The sequence below is a fragment of the Notamacropus eugenii genome, chromosome 5 (genome assembly GCF_028372415.1).
Source record: "Notamacropus eugenii isolate mMacEug1 chromosome 5, mMacEug1.pri_v2, whole genome shotgun sequence".
NCBI lineage: Eukaryota > Metazoa > Chordata > Mammalia > Diprotodontia > Macropodidae > Notamacropus > Notamacropus eugenii.
The window spans coordinates 254,315,704-254,339,380 of record NC_092876.1 but is presented as its reverse complement, the minus strand read 5'-3'; the positions used below and the strand labels follow the sequence as shown (position 1 = coordinate 254,339,380).

At 35.2% G+C, this 23,677-nt stretch overlaps 1 non-coding gene across 1 annotated transcript; it reads right to left on the bottom strand.

Annotated features, from left to right (window-relative positions):
- Positions 1 to 18,442: 18,442 nt before the first annotated feature.
- On the bottom strand, positions 18,443 to 18,526 carry LOC140509445 (U4 spliceosomal RNA). Its single transcript, XR_011968759.1, has one exon. It is a non-coding gene; the product is annotated as a U4 spliceosomal RNA (small nuclear RNA).
- Between the last annotated feature and the right edge of the window lie 5,151 nt (positions 18,527 to 23,677).

The following is a 23,677-nucleotide window of genomic DNA, read 5'->3' as shown; positions in this document are numbered from 1 at the left end:
ATTTTTTTCCACAAAGTTGAGGTTTTTCTTTTTGTTTTCTGTACTTGACTACCTTGAACAAAATGAACAGGCAATAAAATCCCCAGTAAATTGACCATCCTCTTTAAAAAAAAAAAAACAAAAAAAACCTAAGTAGTTACTGTCTATAAGAAATATGCTTGGAATATATAAATTTCATTTATAAAAATGGAGTTAACAGAGAAGTGCTAAGTTTAGGGGTGAACTAATGCTTAGAATATCATTTACCAAATAAAAGGTTAGGAATCTGTTGGAGATTATAAGAAAGAGAAACAAGTAATATGAATAGTTTTAAGCAAAATTGAACTTTCAGGTTTGTCTTGACAAGTCCTTTCCAATATGGCAGGAAGACGTTTGAATTTCCTGACTAGGAATATGTCTAGAAATGAATCTGGCAAATAAATTTAAGAAGTCAGTATGATTGAGGCCACTGTGTCATCACTTTCTAGTAAATAATAAAAAGAATACATATATATGCAAATGAGCATGCCAGGTTTCCAGTTATACTGCTGTTATATATCACATTTCTTCTGAATGGTCAAGTACTGATTTATATGTGAAGTGTTCTATAATAAATATACTCAGTTTAGTTGTAGAGAATTTTAAATGACCTTGAAAGCCCTGAAAGCTACTTAAGTAATTAGTGAATTTTAAAATATGGTCTCATCATTTAACTCCAGATTTTCATTACCAAAATAGTTTCAAACGATTTTTATTAAGATGTGTGTCTCTAAATTACATATGGATGGATATATATGGATATATACATATATCCATATATATTCTTAAATAATCTGTAATCCAATTTATCAAGATTTAGTTTTAGATGACTAATTCTAGCATATACTATCATTACCAAGGAATTTATGCTGTGACCAAGTTCCTGTGAAGAATCTCCATGTATTGATCTAAACAGATCCCTTGCCGCCAGAAAAGACTCAATTTATAATATACTTTAGTATATCTGTATTTTCATTGATATACTACTCATTCTAAAATTAAAAATCACAACCCACCCATGCCTTTTCATCTTTTGTAATAATTTTTCATGTCCTTCCATAAACAATAGCACAATGGACATTCAATCAGAAGAGAACAGAGTCTATCTAGTCCAGAGGTGGGGAATCTTCAGCCTCAAGGCCACATGTGGCCCTCTAGGTCCGCAAGAGAGGTTCTTTGACCAAAACCAAACTTCACAGAACAAACTCCGTTAATAAAAGAATTTGTTGCATAAAACTTGGACTCAGTCAAAAAGCTGTAGCCAAAGACCTAGAGAGCCACATGTGGCCTTCAGGCTGCAGGTTCCTCATTCCTTATCTAGTCTAACTCTCCCCTTCTCTCCTTCCCATTTCATTGGTAAAGAAATTGTGGCCCAGGTAGTTGTGATCTGCTCAAGGTCATACAGGTTGTAAAAGGTATAGTTGAGATTTGAATCTTAAGACTTCACATGCACTGATTTTTCCACTATTTCTCTCCCCTGCCAAATGATTCACTGAATGTACCAAGGGGCTTCTTTGAAGACCACACGGGTACAATGAATACGGTGTGGGCTGCCCATGTGTTATTCCTTCTTTTTCATTTTTCAGTTAATTTGAAAGTTTTCTATTTTCCTTCTCTTTAAGGATGTTGTGGGAATTTGTATTATCATAAAGATTTTGTAATAGAGAAATAGTAAGTATGTGGGTCAATTTTTACTGATATTTTCTTGATATTTTGGTAATTTTTATGCCTGGAATTTTTCTAGACTTTACGCATGGTCAAATCTTCCAGATATTTTGAGAATTCATTCCTAATTTCATCAAAGGTGTTTTTCTCCATAGCATGCATCTCTTTTTTTGTACTATTGGTCTGGTTCAGCTCTTCATTCTGTATTTGTTTTCTTTAGAGTCATTTATACTCTTTGATGTGTAGTTTCAAGGACTGAGATGTCAGGGCCTAATGAAGTGGCCTCTTCACTGTCATTGCTAGAGAAAATAGCTTGATAGAGAAATACTGACAAATTTCACCTCCCCCTTTCTTTTCAGTTTCTATGTTGCTTGGCATCCAAATAAATTCTTTTAAGTTTCTGGGATTATTGGTCTTCATTGGTTCTCATAGCAAGCTTTCTGTATGTACATATTTTCCTTTATCATTTCTTGCTATTCATAACTTTCCACTATCTGTTTCAGATTTGACAAAATAGTTAATATTTTATAGTATTACTCTAGATTCCAGATCTCTCATCTTGATGAATTTGGCTGGTTTGAGGCTCATTCTCACTGTGCTTATTACTTTAAAAATGATTAAATTTCTGCAGTACATGGAATGAAGGAAATGATTACTTAATAAGTACACAGTATGTGCCAGGCACTGTGCTAGGTGTTTCATAAATATTATCTCACATGACCCTCATAACAACCCTGGGAAGTAGGCATTACTTTTATCTCATTTTGCAGTTGAGGAAATTGAACCACGTAGAGGTAAGGTGACTTGCTGACTTGGGATCATATTGCTAGGAGGTGGCTGCAGCCCCTTATCCACTGAGCCACCTAACATAGGTATAATCTGTGTTTTCTGTTTCACCTGCTTATTTAAATAAATTTGAAGGGTTTTGATTATGTTCTAGCCATTACAATATACTCTGTACATTATCATGTACAATTATGAATACAATTATTCTCTGTATATGCCATTACAACATTCTCACTTCATACTTGAAATGCTTTCAGTTTGAGCAAATACCATTTAAGAAGAGTGTTAACAAACTACTAGGTGGCACAGTGGATAAGGAGATGGGCCTTTTGTCACTGAGTTTAAATCCAACCTCAGACACTTATAGTTGTGTGACCCTGGGCAAGTCACATAACGCTAATTGCATCAGTTTCCTCATTTATAAAATGAGCTGGAGAAAGACATGACAAACCTTTCCTGGATCTTTGTTGAGAAAACCCAAATGGGGTCATGAAGAGTCAGAAAGGACTGGAAAAAATGACAACTACTACAATAACAAAATTAGGAAACTGAAATTTGTTTAGAGGAAGGCAGCATATTTGGTGAGGGGAGTGAAAATGATGCCATGTTAGAAAGAAAAGATTGAAATCACTGGGGATATTTAGCCGAGTGTTTGGAGGCCTTGATATGACATAATATCTGTACTTAAAATATGTGAAGGGTTGTCATTTGGAAGAAGGAATAGATTATTGTGTTTCTAGTCGCACCTGTGGGTGAAACTTATATGATGTTGATCAGCTATGAAAATGCTTGTCCCTGGGTAACTTGACAATAGCAAAACCATTAATTATAAAGGGTTTAGATACTGATTTCCTAGCCATACCTTCCAGCCTTCATCAGCACCATGGGCAGGAGCAAACAATAATTTCTGTCTTCAGCAGGTGCTGAAGTAGATTAACCTGACATTTGTACAGCTCCTGCTGTGGTATAGAAACGTCTTCACAAGGATGACATCTTTCCATTTAAAAGATTGTTATTGTTAGCTATAATCATTAATACTGAGATTGCTATAGTGCTACCATGATTGAATTTGACTTGGAATGAGAAAGACTTGAGTTTGAACTTCACCTTAGATGCTTACTAAGTTTGTGACCTAGGACAGTTCATATCACCCCTCTGGGCTTCAGTTTCCTTACCTGGGTGTTACTTGATCGTTACTGATTACCATTACGAGCTTAGTTGTTTGGTTTTCATTGATACCAGATACAAGAGCAATTGTCAGCAATCTTAAAATCTATTGCTAAAAAGCAAGCAATGATGTTTTTTATAACATGAATATTTGTTGAATATGATTTGGACTGGAAATTAACCTTAGTCAGAGACTCAATTTAGAGTCAGGAAAGAAATATAGAACTCATTTTAGTACATTTTCACTTTATTGAAGCTAAGAGAGGATGAGTGCTTTGTCTAGTTTCAGAAAGCTAATTATTGGCTTAGAACCTCAGGTACTATAGCCTAATTTCCAGATTAGCTTCTTTTCAACTACACTATGCTATATTTTAATTGTCATCTAATAGCTATGATGCTAAAGTGTTATGGAATTTGATGGTAATGTCATAGATTTAGAACTAGAAAGGTCTCTAATCATCTGCTTCAACTTCCTTATTTTACTTTTGAAATAGTATTTTAAAATATTTTTATTTTTTAAAAACTTTTATACCAATATCACTTCCCAAGAAACCTTTCTCCCATAAGAATCTCCCTTGTAATAAAGAAATAGATATGAAGAAAACAACCTTTGATAGTGCCCATGGTTCATTCATTCAACGAGTACAATATGCATTCTGTAGATGTTTACTCTATGCTATTATATGGAAGGTAATGTAAGTGACTGAGAAGCCAAACCCAATTGAAATAGTCCCTATCTGGAAGGTTCTTAGATACTTCATCACATGGTAGAATAAGATCACAGGTCTATTGCTGAAAAAGAAATCAAAAGACATTTATCCACACACCCTCCTTTTACAGATAAGGAAACTGAGACTCAGGGTAAATGACTTGCCCAGTGTCCCAAAGAGAGTAATCAACAGGGGTAAGATTTGTAGGTAAGTACAGGTTCTCTTTCCACTATAACATGCTATGATATATCACTTTACCACCCTATGGTATACCACTATAGCACCAGAAATATTGAATGTTTCATGAATTTCCATGTAGCACAGAATTAGTTATGGGACTTCTGGAGCTGGAATTGACTATTACAATAAATGTGAATTCTGACATATATCAATAACATTTTGATATATAATATTTTGGTTATTGTATATATTATTACTTTGATTCTGCTCTCTTCATGTATCAATTCATAAAAGTCTTTAATTGTTCTCTTTAAATACCTTAATCCATCAATTTTATAGCAAAATAATATTCATTTCCATTTATATGTAATGATCTATTTGGCAATTACAAAAGTAATAGATATCTGCTTGTTTCAAGATTTTTTGTTTGTTTCTATTACCACAAAATGCTGCTATTAATGTTTTTGTAGATATAATAACTTTCTTTAGCATTTAACTTTCTTGGCATACAGCCTGATAACGGGATTACTGGGTGAGAGGTTAGATCGGCTTAATAGTTTTTCTGCATAATTCCAAATTGTTGTCAAAAGCAGTTGAGTATGCTAGTTGGCACTAATGAATTAATGAGTAATGAATTGTGTGCCTTCCTTTCCTATAGCTCTTCCAATATTGACTCTTTTCTGTTATTACCTTTACGAAATTGCTAGATGTAGCTCAAAGAGTTTAAGTGACTTGTCTAGAGAAGTAAATAACAAAATTAGAATTTGAATCCAAGTCTATTAGATTCCAAACCAAAGCTCTTTAAAAAATGTATGTTGAGGGGTGGAGCCAAGATGGCGGAGTAGAAAGACACACATGCCCTAATTCTGAACCCACAGCCCATAAAATATCTGTAAAAAAGAACTCCCAACAAATTCTGGAGCAGCAGAAGCCACCAAACAACAGAGTGGACGAGATTTCTGTTTCACAGAGCCCTGAAAACCTCGCGCAAAAGGTACTTCACGCTGGGGACCAGGAGCGGAGCCCAGCCCTGCCTTGGCCGCGTGGCACCGAGAGGAGCAGATCCGAGCAGGCTTCAGGGATGGAATCTCCAGCAGCCACGTGGGTCCCTCCACCCACAGGTGACAAGGGTCACTGAGAGGGTCTCTTTGGAGGGTTGAGAGGAGAGTAGGGTGCCCACATAACTCAGGCCCCCTCGGGAGGCAGCAGCTGAGGCAGCACCAGACCAGGGCTCCCCAAGCAGGCAGGACCCTGGATCCATTGCTGAAGGTCTCTGCATAAACCCCCTGAGGGAACTGAGCCAGTGAGGCGGCCCTGCCCCAACCTGAGCACCTGAACTTGATCTCACACTGAATAGCAGCCCTGCCCCTGCCAAAGCCCTGAGGCTGGGAAGCAGCATTTGAATCTCAGACCCCAAGCACTGGCTGGGGGGATCTGGAGGCCAAGTGGGTGTGAAGAAAATATTCAGAAGTCAAGTCACAAGTCCCAGAAAAGGGAAAAAAAATAAGACAATACAAGGTTACTTTCTTGGTGAACAGGGATTTCCTCCCTTCCTTTCTCATGAGGAAGAACAATGCTTACCATCAGGGAAAGACACAGAAGTCAAGGCTTCTGTATCCCAGCCCACTCAATGGGCTCAGGCCATGGAAGAGCTCAGAAAGGATTTTGAAAATCAAGTTAGAGAGGTGGAGGAAAAACTGGGAAGAGAAATGAGAGACATGCAAACAAAGCATGAAAAACAAGTAAACACCCTGCTAAAGGAGACCCCCAAAAATGCTGAAGAAAATAACACCTTGAAAACTAGCCTAACTCAATTGGCAAAAGAGGTTCAAAAAGCCAATGAGGAGAAGAATGCTTTCAAAAGTAAAATTAACCAAATGGAAAAGGAGGTTCAAAAGCTCACTGAAGAAAATAGTTCTTTCAGAATTAGAATGGAACAGATGGAGGCTAATGACTTTATGAGAAACCAAGAAATCACAAAACAAAACCAAAAGAATGAAAAAATGGAAGATAATGTGAAATATCTCATTGGAAAAACAATTGACCTGGAAAATAGATCCAGGAGAGACAATTTAAAAATTATGGGACTACCTCAAAGCCATGATCAAAAAAAGAGCCTAGACATCATCTTTCATGAAATTATTAAGGAAAACTGCCCTGAGATTTTAGAACCAGAGGGCAAAATAAGTATTCAAGGAATCCACAGATCACTGCCTGAAAGAGATCCAAAAAGAGAAACTCTTAGGAACATTGTGGCCAAATTCCAGAGTTCCCAGGTCAAGGAGAAAATATTGCAAGCAGCTAGAAAGAATCAATTCAAGTATTGTAGAAATACAATCAGGATAAGACAAGATCTAGCAGCTTCTACATTAAGGGATCGAAGGGCATGGAATAGGATATTCCAGAAGTCAAAGGAACTAGGACTAAAACCAAGAATCACCTACCCAGCAAAACTGAGTATAATACTTCAGGGGAAAAATTGGTCTTTCAATGAAATGGAGAACTTTCAAGCATTCTTGATGAAAAGACCAGAGCTGAAAAGAAAATTTGACTTTCAAACACAAGAATGAAGAGAAGCATGAAAAGGTGAACAGCAAAGAGAAGTCATAAGGGACTTACTAAAGTTGAACTGTTTACATTCCTACATGGAAAGACAATATTTGTAACTCTTGAAACTATTCAGTATCTGGGTAGTTGGTGGGGTTACACACACACACATGCACATGCACACGCACACACACATAGAGACAGAGTGCACAGAGTGAATTGAAGAGGATGGGATCATATCTTTAAAAAATGAAATCAAGCAGTGAGAGAGAAATATATTGGGAGGAGAAAGGGAGAAATGGAATGGGGCAAATTATCTCTCATAAAAGAGGCAAGCAAAAGACTTATTAGTGGAGGGATAAAGAGGGGAGGTGAGAGAAAACCATGAAGTTTACTCTCATCACATTCCACTAAAGGAAGGAATAAAATGCACACTCATTTTGGTATGAAAACCTATCTTACAATACAGGAAAGTGGGGGAGATGGGGATAAGCAGGGTGGGGGGGAGGATGGAAGGGAGGGCATGGGGAGGAGGGAGCAATTTGAGGTCAACACTCATGGGGAGGGACAGGATCAAAAGAGAGAATAGAAGTAATGGGGGGCAGGATAGGATGGAGGGAAATATAGTTAGTCTTATACCACACGACGACTATGGAAGTCATTTGCAAAACTACACAGATTTGGCCTATATTGAATTGCTTGCCTTCCAAAGGGAAGGGGTGGGGAGGGAGGGAGGAAAAGAAGTTGGAACTCAAAGTTTTAGGAACAACTGTCGAGTACTGTTCTTGCCACTAGGAAATAAGAAATACAGGTAAAGGGGTATAGACAGTTATTTGGCCTTATAGGACAAAAGAGAAGATGGAGACAAGGGCAGAGAGGGATGATAGAAGAGAGAGCAGATTGGTGATAGGGGCAATTAGAATGCTTGATGTTTTCGGGTAGGGGTAGGGGACAAAAGGGGAGAAAATTTGGAACCCAAAATTTTGTGAAAATGAATGTTAAAAGTTAAATTAAAAAAATGTATGTTGAAAAAACTAAAAGAAATTTCAATGTTTCTTGTAATATTTAAATTCTTAGTTTATGGCCTGTAACTTAGTTGCATTGCATAAATGATTCTTGAGCCTCCTGACTTTCCCATTCCCCCAAATACAGTAGGTTTCTAGTACAATAACTATTGGTATATAGTTATATACCAATATTACATATAGTTATATATAACAATGGTATATAGTATTATCACATGAAATTGAAATCTTGAAATAAAGTATGGTAGGTGACAATAGATATAAATGCAATCTGAGATACAATGTGGTCTTTCTTACCTGTTGGGAAAATGACTCAAGAAAACACAACACTTTTTAAGCACAATAAGTATTTAGGCTATAATAAAAGAAATGGATAACTTTACTGAACTAAAGTGGAAATCATAATATTTTGATTCTTTTGAAATATGACATAAATGCCCTCTGCCTTTATACATAAAATTAAATTTATAGTAATATAAAGTCTTGTTTATTATTTGTGTTCTGATGAAAGTTTTCACAGCTGGCTGTTCTGGCTATATCCCCAGATAATATTTTTCAGTGGAAAAACAAAATGTGATATTAAATATATATTTTCTTCCAGCTGTGCATCAGGTTTGCTTTAAGTTGAATTAAGTTAAAAAGTCCCTTTTTTAGAAAAAGGAGACATTTACATATAGCTGTTCTGTTCTGTTTTTGTTTTTCCAACTCATCTTCTACTACTTTATTCACAAAAATGTTTAACCTTATGTTTCAAGTTAATGAACTTTAATTTTTATTTTAAAATGTTGTCCTTTGCATTTATTTTACTTAAATATAAAGAGCACATTTTACATATATAGAAATATGCATCATATTTATTCTAATATAATTTATGATACGATAATATTTAGATGATATATTTTGAAAAGTCTTTAATCCAGCAGATTCACATTTTACTTTTATTGAAAATATTATTAATGTAAACTTTCACTCTTCCCCAGCCTATTTCACCTACTAGGGGTACCCTTATCTCATTCAGTCAGGACCCTAAGGTCTAGCCAATTCAATGACTCACTATCCAATACTTTAAAATTCCTTGATGTTCTTTTGTGACCGGACTGCACATCACCAAAACTGCTTTAGCTGACTTCTACTATTCAGTTGTTTTGTTTCTGTTTTCATTTAATAATAATTCTTGTGGAGGTCACAAACTTCACTTATTTTATCTATTATAAATTATAATGCAAAATCTCAGCTGAGCCCTAAATACTATTTTCTAATGTCCACTCAACCAGTAATAGATTTTCAGTTGTATTACATACCTGTTTCACAACTTTCTTTTTGCCCTTAGGACTACTTCCCTACTTTGACCTTCTAATATTTAATGGTGGCAGTCATGTATCATTAACTCCCTCAGTTTCCTCCCTGTGTATGCCCCAAAATATCAATATTTACAATAGTCTATTTCAATCTTGTTTTAAAGAAGCAATCACCTTCTTTTCCTGTATTCTTGATCCCAAATTCTATTATTGCCTGTGGGGATTTGTCCCAGTTCAAACTTCCACTCTCTCTAAGACATTTTAAGTTTCTTTGTTTGTACGAGTTCATTATTATCTTCCTACAAATTTATGCAGTTTTCTCTAAGGCTGAAAAAAAGCAAGTTTTTTTAAAAGTTAAAAAAACTCTTTTACTGCATTTCCAACTTTCTTGAAAATATTATCTGTACTTGATTTCCTTACCTCCTTGCCTCTCCTCAATTTTCATGCAATTTGGCTTTTGCCATACCCCTCTCCTGAACTCCTGTCAGAGTCACTGCTTACCTTCTAGCTGATAAACTCTAAACTGCCTTTTAGCAAAACTTTTAAGATTTAGAGAGGATTTCATGAAGGATAAAACAGAGGAATAAAGCATAATTCCATAGATATTTTATTTTTGGTGCATTTTAACTCGCCTAGTGGGAGAATTAGGATAAAAACAAAATGTGCAGAGGGCATGGATATGGGGCAATAGGAGGAACAAAGGAAGAAGGATTTAGAGAAGTGAACATGACTGAGGTCTTGTGCATAGAGATCGTAGCTATAACCATGCTTCAGCCATCAGAAAGAATAACCTGCCAGAGTCCTGCATACGGTAGTATTTCAGTGGCTCCAAGAAGCTATAGCTTGTGCAGGGGCTACATCCTGATAAAACTGTTTTTGAAGATGGGCCAAACCAGGTGGAGGGTAAGTGACAGGCTTCAGATCTATTGATGAGTTAGGGGGATGCCTAGATCAAGCATGTGAACACTTCCCTCGGTGAATGGGCAGATGAGAACAAATTTGTTCCAATGACCATTAAGAAAGCTGAAGGAGGCACTGTGGAGTACCAGGAGCTTGGTCAGACATCAAAAATGTCTGGTCATACACTGTTTTCTGGACCATCACTAATCATCTTGACATCTATCTTGCCACTGACTCTGGATGAGAGTGAGGTTAATGACTTTGTGTAACTCTATCTCAAATTCAATTCACACACAGTTAATACATCACTCCATGATATCATTGGCCCCCTTTTAAACAAAGAACAAAATTTTCTAGTCATGGTGGGAGAAAAAAGGGCATCAGTGATATCATCTTCAGGGAGTATAATTTCCAATGTGGCCCACTTAGAACTCCAAATTCTCCATCAAGCCTACCAGTCAGGTAACTGATTTTTTAGGTAATAATGCTGCAGCATATTTCCAAAGCAACCAAATTGAAAAGATTTATAAAGACTGTATAGGTCTTGGTCTGATTGGTTGTCTCTCATGTCACAGGAAGGGAGGTGGCAGGTATTGAACAATGAACAAATAGGGAAGACAAGCATAGAATTACAAGTTTCACCACATACCATGGTATGTGATTTTTTTTGCTCCATTGTCAAGAGCCAAACCTTTTATTGTTCACTTCCTAGGGCTTTCCAGTACTCCAAGAGGTTTGGGAATCTCTGATTTTATTCCAGTGTTTTTTTTTTACATTTAAAAAATCCCCTTATTTTAATAAATACCCTTTTGAGACTTTATATAAAGACAATACTTTACATCCAACCTTGCCAAAAAGAAATACATCTTAAAATAGCGGTGTTCTGTATCTTTTCTCCCTAATCTTTTGCATTGCCACTAATAGCTTATTCTAACTCCTGATTTGTAGGCTGAATTTTATAATTCACCCTGAATCTATTAGAAAAGTTTTCTTGGTTTACCTTTATAAAAAATTAATTAATTTTTAGTTTTCAACATTCATTTTCACAAGGTTTTGAGTTCCATATTTTCTCCTCTTCTCTCCCCTCCCCCACCTCATATGAGATGTATTCTGATTATTCCTTCCCCCCAGTCTACTTTCCCTTTTATCACCCCCTCCCCTTTATCCCTTTCCCCCTTACTTTCTTGTAGGGCAAGAGAGATTTCTATACTCCATTGCGTATATATCTTATTTCACAGTTGCATGTGAAAACACTTTTTAACATTTAGTTTTGAAACTTTGAGTTCCAAATTCTCCCCTTTCTTCCCTCCCCACCTACCCTCATTGAGAAGGCAAGCAATTCACTATAGGTTAGACATATGTAGCTATGCAAAACACTTCTATAATAAGTCATGTGGTGAAAAACTAACCATATTTCACTCAATTGTGAAAAACTTACTCTATTTCACTCCATCCTATCCCGTCCCCTACCTATTCTATTTTCAACTTTGACCCTATCCCTTCTCAAAAGGGTGTGCTTCTTAAGCAACCCTTCCCCAATCTGCCCTCCCTTCTATCATTTCCTGTCTTTCCCCAGCCTTATCCCCTTGCTCCTTACTTTCCTGTAGTGTAAGATACACACCTGAGTGCATGTTATTCCTTCCTTAAGTCAAATCTGATGAGAGTAAGGTTCACTCCCTCCCTCCCACCTTCCCCCTCTTCCCCTCCAGGGTGAAACCTTTTTATTGCCCCTTTTATGTGAGATAATTTACCCCATTCTATCCTTCCCTTTCTCCTTCTCCCAATATATTCTTCTTTCACCATTTAATTTTATTTTTGACATCATCCCTTCATATTCAATTCACTGTGCCATTGATTGATTGATCAATCGATCTATCTGTCTGTCTGTCTATCACCTCCTCCAGCTACCCTAATACTTAACAAGGTCTCATGAGTTATAAATATCATCTTTCCATATAGAAATGTAAACAGTTCAACTGTAATAAGTCCCTTATGATTTCTCTTTTCTGTACACTTTTTCTTGTATTTGAAAGTCACGTTTTCTATTCAACTCTGGTCTTTTCAGCAAGAACACTTGAAAGTCCTCTATTTCATTGAAATTTCATTCCCTCTCCCCATGAAGTATTATACTCAGTTTTGCTGGGTAGTTGATTCTTGGTATTAATCCTATCTTCCTTGACCTCCAGAATATCATATTCCAAGCCCTCCAATCCCTTAATGTAGAAGCTGCTAGATGTTGTGTCATCCTTATTGTATTTCCACTATACACAAATTGTTTCTTTCTGCTTATTTGTGATATTTTCTCCTTGACCTGGGAATTCTGGAATTTGGCTACAATATTTCTAGGAATTTCTCTTTTGGGATCTCTCTCAGGAGGTGATGGTTAGGTTCTTTCTGTTTGTATTTTACCCTCTGTTTCTAGACTATCAGGGCAGATTTCCTTTATAATCTCCTGAAGAAGATGTCCAGGCTTGTTTTTAACATGACTTTCAGGGAGTCCAATAATTTTTAAATTATCTCTTCTGGATCTGTTTTCCAGATCAGCGGTTTTACCAATGAGATATTTTACATTGCTCTCTATTTTTTTCATTCGTTTGGTTCTTTTTCATAATTTCTTGATTTCTCATCAATTCATTAGTTTCCACTTGCTCTAATTTTGAAGGAATTATTTTCTCCAGTGAGCTTTTGAATTTCCTTTTCTACTTGTCCAATCCTGCTTTATAAGGCATTCTCCTCCTCTTTGGCTTTTTGAACCTCTTTTGCCAGTTGGTTTAGTCTATTTTTTTAAATTTTTTAAATATATTCATTTTATTTATGTTTAATGCTCTACAATCACTACCATAAAACTTAGATATTTTCCCCCTACCTACCTCCCACCCCCTTCCCTTCCCAAGATTGCATACAATTCTATATAAGATCTACACATACATTTCTGTTGAATACATTTTCATTATAGTCATGCTGTGTAGAAGAACTAAAATAAATGGGAGAAATCATATAACAAACCAAAACATAATACACACACCCACACACACAAAAATATGATCTGCTACATTCTGTGATTGAATTACATAGTTGTTTCTCTGAATGTGGAAGGCATTTTGCCTTAGAAGACCATTGGGAACTTTTTTTTTTAATGTCCTTGCATTGCTATGAAGATCCAAGTCTACCAGAAAAAATTCTCACACACTGTGGTTGTTGCTGTGCACAAAGTTCTTCTGGTTCTGCTCCTTTTGCTCAGCATCAGATCATATAACTCTTTCCAGGCCTCTCTGAAGCATTCTTGTTCATCATTTCTTATGGACCAATAGTATTCCATTACATGCATGTACCATAATTTATTCAGACATTCCCCAATTGATGGGCATCCTCTTGATTTCCAGTTTTTGGCCACTACAAAGAGTGCTGCTATAAATATTTTTGTACATGTGGGACCCTTTCCCATTTTTATGATCTCTTGGGGATACAGTCCTAGAAGCGATATTGCTGGGTCAAAGGGTATGCACATTTTTGTAACCCTTTGGTCCTAGTTCCAAACCTCTCTCCAGAATGGTTGGATGAGCTCACAACTCCACCCACAATGAATTAATGTTCTAACTCTCACACATCCTCTCCAATATTTATCATTTTCCTGTTCTGTCATGTTTGCCAATCGGATAGGTGTGATGTGGTACCTCAGAGTTGTTTAGATTTGCATCTCTATAATCAAAAGTGATTTAGAGCATTTCTTCATATGATTAGAGATATCTTTAATTTCTTCCTCTGAAAATTGCCTCTTCATATCCTTTGACCATTTATCAATTAGGGAATGACTTATATTGTTGTACATTTGACTCAGTTCTCTATATATTCTAGAAATGAGACCTTTATCATTGAGATTAGCTATAAAAATTTTTTCCCAATATACTACATCCCTCTGAATTTTGGTTGCATTGGGTTTTGTTGTGCAAAAACTTTTCAGTTTAATGTAATAAAAATTATCCATCTTGTACTTCATAATGCTTTTTATCTCTTCTATTAGTAAAAAATTCTTCCCTTCTCCATAAATCTGATAAATACACTATCCCTTGTTTCTCCAATTTTTCCATGATATCAATCTTTATATCTAGATCGTGTACCCATTTGGACTTTATTCTTGTGTAGGGTGTCAGGCATGGATCTACGCCTAGTTTCTACCACACTATTATCCAGTTTTCCCAGCAATTTTTGTCAAACAGTGACTTTTAATCCCAGAAGCTGGATTTATCAAGCAAGAGATTGCTATATTCATTACCTATTGTGTCTTGAGTACCTAGCATATTCCACTTCTCTACCCCTCTGTTTCTTAGGCAGTACCAAATGGTTTTGATATTTGCTGCTTTATAATACAGTTTGAGATCTGGTAGGGCTAGGCCACCTTTCCTAACATTTCTCTTCATTAGTCCCTTTGACATTCTGGAACTTTTGTTCTTCCAGATGAATTTTGATATTAGTGTTTTCTAGCTCTAGAAAATAATTATCTGATAGTTTAATTGGTATGGCACTAAATAAGTAAATTAATTTAGGTAGAATTGTCATTTTTATTATATTGGCTCCACCTACCCATGAGCAACTGATGTTTTTCTACTTACTTAGATCTGACTTTATTTGTGCAAAAAGTGTCTTGTAATTGTGTTCATATAGTCCCTGGGTTTGTTTTGGCAGGTAAACTCCCAAATGTTTTATACTGTCTACCCAAGCATTAAATGGGATTTCTCTTTCTATCTCTTGCTATTGTACTTTGCTATTAATATAGAGGAATGATTTGTGCAGGTTTATTTTGTAACCTGCAACTTTGCCAAAGTTGTTTATTATTTCAAGTAGTTTTTTACTTGAATCTCTGGGATTCTCTAAGTATATCATTATATCATCTGCAAAGAGTGGTAGCTTAGTTTCTTCTTTGCCTATTCTTATTCCTTTAGTTTCTTTATCTTTTCTAATTGCTACAGCTAACATTTCTAGTACCATATTGAATAACAGTGCTGATAATGGACATCCTTGTTTCACCCCTGATCTTATTGGAAATGCATCTAGCTTATCTCCATTGAATATAATGCTTGCCAATGGTTTGAGGTAGATACTTCTTATTATTTTATGGTAAGTTCCCTTTATTCCTGTGTTCTCCAGTGTTTTTAATAAGAATGGGTGTTATATTTTCTCAAAAGCTTTTTCTGCATTTATTGAGATAATCATGTGGTTTTTGTTAGTTTTGTTCTAGATATGATCAATAATGCTAATAGCTTCCCTAATACTGAACCAGCCCTGCATTCCTGGTACAAATCCTACCTGATCATAATGTATTATTCTCATGATAAGATGCTGTATTCATTTTGATAAAATCATATTTAAAATTTTTGCATCTATATTCATTAGAGAAATTGGTCTATAATTTTCCTTCTCTGTTTTGTCTCTTCCTGGTTTAGGTATCAAAACCATATTTGTATCATAAAAAGAATTTGGGAGGATTTCTTCTTTCTCAATTTTCAAAAATAGTCTGTATAGTATTGGAATTAACTGTTCTTTAAATGTTTGATAGAATTCACTTGTAAATCCATCTGGCCCTGAATATTTTTTCCTAGGGAGTTCATTGATGGCGTGTTCAATTTCTTTTTCTGAGATGGGGTTGTTTAAGAATTCAACTTCTTTTTCTGCTAATCTAGGCAAAATGTATTTTTTTAAAATATTCATCCATCTCATTTAGATTGTCAAATCTGTGGGCATAAGGTTGGGCAAAATAATTTCTAATTATTGTTTTAATTTCCTCCTCATTGGTGTGAGTTCACCCCTTTCATTTTTGATATTAGTAATTTGATTTTCTTCTTTCTTTTTTATAATCAAATTGACCAAAGTTTTATCAATTTTATTAGTTCTTTTCATAAAACCAACTATTGGTTTTATTTATTAATTCAATAGTTTTCATAGTTTCAATTTTATTAATCTCTCCTTTGGTTTTCAGTATTTCTAACTTGGTGTTTACTTGGGGATTTTCAATTTGTTCTTTTTCTAGCTTTTTCAGGTGCATGCCCAGGTTATTTATCTCCTCTTTCTCTATTTTATTTATGCAAGCATTCAAAGACATAAAACTTCCCCTAAAAACTATTTTTGCAGTATCCCATAAGATTGGTAGGTTGTCTCATTATTGTCATTGTCTTGAATGAAATTGTTGATTGTTTCTATGATTTCTTCTTTAACCCACTCCTTCTTTAGGATTAGATTATTTAGTTTCCAATTGATTTTTGGTTTATCTTTCTGTGGCCTTTAATTACATATAATTTTTATTGCATTATGATTTGAGTAGGATGCATTGATTATCTCTGCCTTTCTGCACAGGATTGTGAGGATTTTACGTCCTAGTACATGGTCAATTTTTGTATATGTGCCATGTACTGCTGAGAAAAAGGTATATTCCTTTCTATTCCCATTCAGTTTTCTCCAGAGATCTATCATATCTACCTTATCCAGAGTTTTATTTACCTCTTTAACCTCTTTCTTGTTTATTTTGAGGTTAGATTTATAAAGTTCAGAGAGGGGGAGTTTGAGATCCCCCACTAGTATAGTTTTGCTGTCAGTTTCTTCTTTTAACACCCCCAACTTCTCCTCTAGGAATTTGGATGCTATACCACTTGGAGCATACACGTTTAGTAATGATATTGTTTCATTGTCTATGGTGCCTTTTAGCAGGATATAGTTTCCTTCTTTTTCTCTTTTGATTACATCTATTTCTGCTTTTGCTTTGTCTTAGATTAAGATTGCTACTCCTGCTTTTCTTACATCAGCTGAAGCACAATATATTCTGCTCCAACCGTTGACTTTCACCCTGTGTGTATCCCCCAATTTCAAATGTAAACAACATGTTGTTGGATTATGGCTTTTAATCCATTCTAATATCCATCTCCATTTCATGGGAGAGTTCATTCCATTCACATTCACAGTTATGATTACAATCTGTGTATTTCCCTCCATCCTCTTTTCCACCATTTGTGCTTTCAGCTCTCCCGTCTCCCTTCCCCTCCTCAATAGTTTTCCCTTTTCACCACCACTTCCTGCTGCCTTCCCTTCCTTCTTTTCACCCCCCTTCCTTTTACTCCCCTTTACCCTTACTGCTTCTTCCCTTCTTTTTAGTTTCCCCTCCCCTTTCTTCCCCCTTCCTCTCCTACTGCCTATGGAGCTAGTTAGAATTATATACTTAAGTTTATTGTTCCCTCCTTGAACCAAATCAGATGAGAGTACCTCTCAAACAATACTCATCTCCCTCCCCTCTTTCCCTCTATTACAATTTTGTACTTCTTCCTGTGATGTAATTTACCATTTTCTCCTTCCTCCTTTTCACACCTCCTGTTACAATGCCTTTACATGCTTAAGTCATATTTTTAACATGACATCATTTACTCTATACCCATTCCCTCTGTGTATATCCCTTTTATATTGTACAATAAATGTACAATTCTCAAGATTAGCCTTCCCTTATAGGGAGGTAAACAGTTTGCCCAAATTGAGTAACAAGTTTTTTGTTTTTTTCCCCCTTTACCTTTTTATGCCTCTCTTGAGACCTGCATTTGAAGATTGAATTTTCTATTAAGTTATGGCATTTTTGTCAGGAAGGTCTGGAAATCCCTTACCTCATTGAATGACCATCTCCTTGCCTGAAATGTTATGCTGAACTTTGCTAGGTAGTTGATCCTTGGTTGTAGTCCCATCTCCTTTGCATTATGGAATATCAGATTCCAGTTCCTTTGATCTTTTAAATGTAGAAGCTGCAAGGTCCTGTGCGATCCTGACTGTAGCTTCTCGATGTTTGAATGGTTTCTTTCTGGCTTCCTGTAGTATTTTCTCCTTCACTTGATAGTTCTAGAATTTGGCAACGATATTTCTTGGGGTTTTGAGTTTGGGATCCCTCTTGGGAAGTGAACGGTGGATTCTTTTGGTGACTATTTTGCCCTCTGATCTAGCACTTCTGGGCAGTTTTCCTTGATGATTTCCTGGGAGATGTTGTCCAGAGTCGTTTTTTCATCGTGGCTTCCTGGCAGGCCAATAATTCTTAAATTTTCTCTCCTGGATCTTTTTTCCAGGTTAGTCGTTTTTCCAATGAGATATTTTACATTTTTTCTATCTTTTCATTCTTTAGATTTTGTTTGACTAAATAGTTTTCTATTAGCAATAATTGCACCTCGATTAAACCTCATTGGCTATGATACTGCCACTGCACAAAGCTAGTCTATTTTTTAAAGTCTTATTTTCTTCAATATTTTTTGGGGCCTCCTTTAGCAAGCTTTTGGCTTGTTCTTCATGATTTTCTTGCATCACACTCATTTCTCTTCCCAATTTTTCCTCTACTTTGCTTACTTGATTTTCAAAATCCTTTTTGACCTCTTCCGTGACCTAAAACCAATTTATATTTTTCTTGGAGGCTTTGGACATAGGAACTTGATTTTGTTGCCTTTTTCTGTTGTGTGTTTTGATCAATAAGACCCTATATTCTGGTTTTCTTTTGTGCTGTTTGATCATGATCCTGGCCAGATCCTTGAATTTCTAACTCTTTGTCCAGGTAGGACTGTGCTTCCAGTGGGTGTGAGTGTAGGTATATTGTCCCAGGGTTCAGGGATTTTGTATCAACCATTCAATCCCCCACCATCTGTGTGTCCAAAGTTCTGGAAGCAACTGCTTCCAGAGGGCGCTAACATCCCTTTGTCCTCCACCCCAGGGTTGGGGCTAAGCTCCAGCCATACCAGGTCCCACAGAGTCAAGGAGAAAATGTTACATACAGCAAGAAAGAAACCATTCAAGTATTGTGAAAACATAATCTGGATAACACAAGATCTAGCAGTTTCTACATTAGGGGATCGGAGGTCTTGGAATACGATTTTCTGGAGGCCAAAGGAGCTAGGATTAAAACCAAGAATCACTTATCCAGCACAACCAAGTACAATCCTTCAGGGGGGAAATGGTCATTCAATGAAATAGAGGACATTTATACATTCTTGATGAAAAGACCCGAGCTAAGTAGAAAATTTGGCTTTAAAACACAAGATGAAAGAGAAGCATGTAAATATATATATAGACACACACACACATATATACATATATATATATATTTGTGTGTATATATTGTGTATATTATGTATACATATATACAATATATAGACATATTCTGGACTAGAATTGAGTTTTTTCTAGTCTAATTTTGAATAGTAATAGTGATGAGGTGATGATGGACTTCCTTGTTTTACAGCTTCTCTTATGAAAAAAGGGATCTAGTTTATATCCATTAGAGATGACATTTGCCTTTGATTTGAATAGGTACTACTTATTATAAGGAAAGCTCCATTTATTTTTATATTTTCTAGTGTTATTAATAGGAATGTGTATTAAAATTTGTCAAAAGTTATTTTGCCTTCTCTTGATATAGTCATATGACATTTTTTTAGCATTTATGGTGAATTTTGTCAATAGATTTCATAATAATGAGCCAGCCTCACATTCCTTGTATAAATCTCACATGGTTATAGTGTATATGATCTTTATGATACATTGCTATACTCTTACTGGTAGTAGTTATTTTGTACCAATATTTATTAGGGAAATTAGACTATAGTTTTCTTTTTTTTTTCTTTCCTTTATTTAGGTATCAAAAGCACACTTGTGCCACAGAAGGAATTTGATAAGACTCCTTTATCTAATTTCCTTTCTAATAGTTTACATAGTATTGGAAGTATTTTTTTTTTATCAAATGAATGTTGGAATTCACTTGTAAATCCTTCTGGTGTTGTAGATCTTTTACTGGGGAGCTTGTTTATGGCTTTTTCAATTTCTTTTAAAGATGCAGTTAAGGATCATATTTTCTTTTCTAGGGCAGCTTGCTGGCACAGTGGATAAACTCTCAGTCCTGGAGTCAAGAAGACTCATTCTGATTTAGTTCAAATCTGGTCTCAAATACTTAATAGCTGTGTGATCCTGAATGAGTCACTTAATCCTGTTTGCCTCAGTGTCTTAACTTGTAAAATGAGTTGAAGGAAGAAATAGTAAACCACTCCAGTATCTCTGGCAAGGAAAGTGAGAAGTAGTTGAAAGATGATTGATCAATAACAATTTTTTTCTGTTAATTTAAGCAATCTATAATTTTGTAAATATTCATCCATTTCATTTGGATTGACTTTCTCTTCAGATTTAAAGATTTTTCCTTTCTTTTTTTAAAAATTAAATTAGTCTATGGTTTACCTATTTTGTTTTCCCTGTAAAACTTGATCTTTAAAATCTAATTCAATTTTTTTTTTGCTTTCAATTTTATTAATCTTTTTTTTTATTTTTACAATGTCTATTTTGGTGTTTAATTGGAAAATTTTAATTTTTTATATCTTTTAGTTGCATGTCCAATTCATTGATGTGCTTTATATCTCTTATTGTAAGCATTTAGAAATATATAATCTCCCCTAAGTACTATTTTGACTGCATCCTACAAATTCTGATACACTGTCTCATTGTTGTCATTATCTTTAATAATATTATTGATTGTTTCTGCTTTATTTTTGACCCACTCATTCTTTAGGATTATTTAGTTTTTCAATTAATATCTAATCTACGCTTCCATGACTCTTTGTTGATTATAATTTTTATTACCTTGTCCAAAAAGAAGCATTTATTATTTCTGTTTTCCTGAATTTATTTATAATCTTTATGCCTTTACACATGATCAGTTTTTGTGAAGGTGCTATGTGCAGCAGAGAAATGGACATAATAATTTTTTATTCCCATTCATTTTTCTCCAGTTAGCTGTCATAGCTAACTTTTCCAAAACCGTATTCTATTTCTTCTCCAGTATCACATTGTTTTAATTATTTCCACTTTGTTTTCTTTTTGTTTTTGAAATCCCCTTGAATTCTTGGGCTGGAAAAATGGGTCATTTTGACCTTTGATTGGCAATTCCATTTAGAACTCAGTGTTTTTAAAAAAGAGAAGAATATTGAGTTATCCTGGAAAAAATGCTCCCTTTGTTTTGCTATCTTGTTTCTGGCCTCCCTTCATACATTAAAAAAAATTTCCTTGTTCACTCTCTTCTTTTTCTGTAAGAATTTTATTCTTTCATTCATGGATCTTATACTGATTTATTGCTTCTCAATTCTCTGTATTTCTTGTGTTATTAAAGCATCTAACAAACCTATTTGGAGTTCTTTTTTGTCAACAGTTTTTTTTATGTCATTGCTTTGTAGATATTTTAACTTTTCTATTTCCTTTTTTTCCTGTTGTATCTCACTCTTTGAAGCATCAGTTTCTCTGGGAGAAAATGAGGATACAATTATTATTCCAGTATAGTCCTTTTCCTCTCTGTGATCATTTTTCCCTGTTCTCCAAGGAATCTCTCTGCACCTATGCCATCTTACTATTCTGGATGCCAGTTATCCCCAGTTATTCCCAGGAATTATAATTGATTCTTCATCTCCTGAGGCAGGATCATGTTTTGAATATACAGCAGAGGTGGTAGTCTCTCTAAGCACAAAATCTTTTCAGATTTTTATGCCCATTTAAACCTCTATCCGCAATAATCTTCTTTTATTCCTCCATGCTATTCTGTACCACAAATGAATCTGGACTTTCCCTTTTATTTCCTCCCTGTTTTCTACCTTCCTTTTGTCACCTGACCTATTCTTCCAGAGAGACTACAGGAGTTACCTGTTTTCATTGACTTGATTAGAGTACATCACACATTCCCCTCTAAATTCTTCATCCCATTTCCCCTGGTATAAATCCTCCCATTCTCTGTTTTTAACTCATCTACCACTCCTGCCTGCCCTTGTTCATCCCCTTACCTCTTCCCCGACCTCCACACAGATTTTATAGTGTCAGGTTTATTTTGTGGCATTTCAGGTCTATTCTTCCACCCTCATATCTATAACTATCATTTTTTACCGTTGTTTCCTTGTATACTTTCTAAAAAGACCCTGTGTTGTTTTTGATTTCTTTGTTGCTGTCAATCCTATAAGTGTCTTTCTTCCACCTATCCATCCCCCTTTCTGGGGTAATTTATTTAATTACTTGTACATTTCTTTGGTTGTTTGTACTTGAAAGGTTTAAATTAAACCACTATTGGTCCTGAATTTTTAGCATAGGGTTTTTTTTTGTTATTTTGTTATGTTTTTGTTTTTGTTTTGTTTTTGCTGTGGCTTCTGCTGTTCATTTATTTGTTTTTTATTTTTCCCCTGGAAACAGTTTGTGGATTCTTTCAACTAGCATTTTGTTTCCTCTATTTAGAAGTTCTGGGCAGTTTCCTTGTATTGTATTTGCATGATTGCTTTTATATTTTTGACTTGTCATATTCTTCTAGGAGACCTGTGATTTTTAAGTTGCTAAAATTAGCATTTTGCTAATCCAGTGATTATGGATTCTTTTCAAACATTTTTTTTCCACTTCTCTTCTTCCAACCTATCTTTTACTTCTGTACATTTGTTTCCCCAATTAATTGTTCCCTCTTTTGTTTTTGTTGGAGAGACTTACTATTGTGGATTCAAATGCTTCCGCTTTTTCAATTTTGTCTGGTCATAATTTCTGCTTTCATTATTCTTATTTCTCTCTTGAACCATTTGGGAATATCCTACTGGGAGACTGAAGGTCTGCTTAAGGCAATTAAATTTCTGGAAACTTGGCATCACTGAGTGAAGTAGCGTGAAGGAACAAGGAAAGCAATTCCAGAAGAGAACTCTGATGGTCACCTATGATTTCAGGGCATGCAGTGTGAAGGAGGAAACAGATCAGCAGCAATTTCACATGAGACCCAACATCCTATGAGTATTTAGAGATGAAAGAGGAAGCAAAAATAAACAGAACAACTCTATCAACCTTTTGATTTTAAACTATCTCTACGAATTCAATTGCTACATTTGGACTCAACCATTTAAGACCTCTTAGAAAGTAGAAAAACATGTAAGAAACTGAATCCAGTTTCATCACACAACCTGTAAATTTGTAAAATTTGTAAACTGGAAAATCTTACAAAGTATAAAAATAATGTTGAAGACAATGTGGGAATATATAGTAATATCCTTTTACTTTTTAATTAATTATTTTTAGTTTACAACATTCAGTTACATAACTTTGATTTTCACATTTTCTCCCCTTTCCTCCCCTTCTCTCTCCCCAAGATAGCATACAATCTGATATAATCTCTGCAAATATACATTTATATTAACCATATTTTCACATTAATCATATTGTAAGGAAATCTTATAACCAATGTAATGAACCACTAGAAAGAAGAAACAAAACAAAACAAAAAAGAGAGAGGGCTAATAGTATGCTTTGATCTGCATTCAGTCTCTGCAATTATTTCTTTGAATGTGGATAGCATTTTCCATCATAAACCTTTTGGAGTTGT